The sequence below is a fragment of the Lissotriton helveticus genome (assembly GCF_964261635.1).
Source record: "Lissotriton helveticus chromosome 1_1 unlocalized genomic scaffold, aLisHel1.1 SUPER_1_unloc_2, whole genome shotgun sequence".
Taxonomy (NCBI): Eukaryota; Metazoa; Chordata; class Amphibia; order Caudata; family Salamandridae; genus Lissotriton; species Lissotriton helveticus.
In genome coordinates this window covers 5,553,957-5,556,994 of record NW_027611659.1, presented here as the reverse complement: position 1 = coordinate 5,556,994, position 3,038 = coordinate 5,553,957, and the positions used below count along the sequence as shown (strand labels likewise).

Below are 3,038 nucleotides of genomic sequence, written 5' to 3'. Positions count from 1 at the left end.
CTGAAGACGGCTGGAATGCCAGAAACCGGTCCTCGGAAGCTTGTTTCCGGTCCAGGGAAGACATGGCTTGGCAGTTCGGGCTGGACTGTTCCCATGAGGCACAGGGTCAGACTGATTTGCATATAGCCATGTCTGAACTGGGGTGGCAGAGTGGGCTAAAGAACGGTGATGGATTAAACCCAGATCTTTTGACTGGGTGTGAGTGTTTGATTGATTCAGATGCTCCGTCCATCACCACTCCCTTTTGTACCAGCGCATTTTGGCAGCAGCTCGGAACGACTGTTCAGAGGGGTGCCGCCACCGCCAGGCTGCAGCACCCCTGTGTCTCGCTCAGGCTGCTCCTCAGCCTACCTCTCCTTTCTGGGGTAGATGGCTGGGCCCGCTGATGCCTGTACGACCGCACCTCTGCTCTCCTCCAGCGAGCCCTCCACTCAGGTGGGCAGGCTCCTTCCCCCTGAAGGCTCTCGAGAGGGAGGGGTGTGCGAAGGTTGTCATTTGGGGAGATGGGCACGCAGTTCTCGAATCCACCCTATCAACAGGTGCGCCTACCCGGTTGATCATGCCAGTAGCATATGCTTGTCTCAAGGATTAAGCCATACACGTGTAAGTACACATGGCCGGTACAGTGAAACTGCAAATGGCTCATTAAATCAGTTATGTTTCCCTTGATCACTCCAACTGTTACTTGTATAACTGTGGTAATTCTAGAGCTAATAAATGCCGACGAGCGCCGACCTCCCGGGATATGTGCATTTATCAGACCAAGACCAATCCGGGCTCTCGCGGCCGCTTTGGTACTCTAGATAACCTAGGGCCGATCACACTTCCCCGTGATGACAACGATACAGTCGGATGTCTGCCCTATCAACTTTCAATGGTACTTTCTATGCCTACCATGGTGACCCCGGGAAATGGGGAATCAGGGTTCGATTCTGGAGAGGGAGCCGGGAAGGCAGCAGGTGCGCTAATTACCCACTCCCAACTCGGGGAGGTAGTGACAAAAATAAAAATTCAGGACTCTTTTGAAGCCCTGTAATTGGAATGAGTACACTTTAAATCCTTTAACGAGGATCTATTGGAGGGCAAGTCTGGTGCCAGCAGCCGCGGTAATTCCAGCTCCAATAGCGTATATTAAAGTTGCTGCTGAATATAAAAAGCTCGTAGTTGGATCTTGGGTTCGAGCCGGTGGTCCGCCGCGAGGCGAGCTACCTCCTGTCCAGCCCCTGCCTCTCGACACCCCTTGATGCTCTTGACTGAGTGTCCTAGGGGTCCGAAGCATTTACTTTGAAAACATTTGAGTGTTCAAAGCAGGCCAGTCGCTTGAATACTTCAGCTAGGAATACTGGAATAGGACTCCGGTTCTATTTTGTTTTATTTTTGGAACTGGGGCCATGATTAAGAGGGACAGCCGGGGCATTCGTATTGTGCCACTAGAGGTGAAATTCTTGGACCAGCGCAAGACAAACTAAAGGGAAAGCATTTGCCAGGAATGTTTTCATTAATCAAGAACGAAAGTCAGAGGTTCGAAGACGATCAGATACCGTTATAGTTCCGACCATAAACGATGCTGGGACGTTATTCCCATGACCCGCCAAGCAACTTCCGGGAAACCAAAGTCTTTGGGTTACGGGCGGAGTATGGTTGCAAAGCTGAAACTTTAAGGAATTGAAGGAACGGCACCACCAGGAGTGGAGCTTGTGGCTTAATTTGACTCAACACGGGACACCTCACCCGGCCCAGACACGGAGTGAATTAGTGAATTGACAGATTGATAGCTCTTTCTCGATTCTGTGTGTGGTGGCGCATGGCTGTTCTTAGTTGGTGGAACCGATTTGTCTGGTTGATTCCGATAACGAACAAGACTCCTCCATGCTAACGAGTTACGCTACCCCCAGCAGTTGGCGTCCAACTTCTTAGAGGGACAAGGGTGTTCAGCCACACAAGATTGAGCAATAACAGATCTATGTCTGGGGTTGCACGCGCGCTACACTGAGTGGATTAGCGTGTGTCTACCCTTTGCCGACAGGTACGGGTAACCCACTGAACCTTTTTTCGGGACAGGGATTGAGGATTGCAAATATTTCCCATTAACGAGGAATTCCCGGTAAGTGCGGGTCCTAAGCTCGCGTTGATTAAGTCCCTGCCCTTTGTACACACCGCCTGTCGCTACTAACGACATATGAACTAAATAAATAAACGAATCTAAATGAGTGTGGAAATGTTTACTAAAAGTATACCTTACACCCAGTCTGCAGGAGGGAGGGCCTGCAGCTAAAGTTGTACCATTAATTCCTCATCGGATTTCAATCCCTGAAATATTCTGTTGTTCAACATTAATATGTACCTCGATTCCAATCTCCTTTATTGGAGCTGTCTGTTTCCTCCCCTTTGGCTTTTGGGGACAGCATCAATCACAGAATATACCTTCCTTTGCGTTACCTTGATGACATTGATTAATATGTCCTGCTACTGGGTAGCTTTGCTCATCATTCGCAAATGCTCTAAGATGTTGTAGTATTCTGATGTGAACTATGTGTATAGTGCTGCCCACATATGGTTTCTGGCAAGTACCTTCCAGCACATACACCGCAAAATCACTTTTGCAGTTATATGTACCTCTGATCTCAATCAATGTTACTCTGAGGTACTCCCCTGCATCGTTTTTACACACAGCATGGTCCTGCCCCGTGCTCAAGGACTATTGGTCTAAGATCTTGACCTTGGTGAATCAGGTTGTAGGGAGGTCGGCCACCCCATCCCCTGAACTGGGTATTTTGGGTTATGTTAAGGATACTCCGCCCAAATCAAGAAAATTGTATGCACTACTCTTTCTTTTTGCTAAAAGACAGGTGGCAATACACTGGGGCAGACGACGAGTGCCATCAATAAAGGGCTGGCTTGCGGATGTCTCTTAGGGACACACACAGTTGGAAACATTTTGGGAACCCATGCCAACAACTTCTTGACCTCGCGACATTTGGGAGCTGTACATGCAATGGGTACAGAGGCAACAAAATGAGGATGGGGCTGACAACGTG

General features: G+C 49.0%; 1 pseudogene; it reads left to right on the top strand.

The window, feature by feature from the left end:
• Nucleotides 1–546: 546 nt before the first annotated feature.
• On the top strand, nucleotides 547–2,288 carry LOC144805733 (18S ribosomal RNA; annotated as a pseudogene).
• The last annotated feature ends 750 nt before the right edge of the window (nucleotides 2,289–3,038 follow it).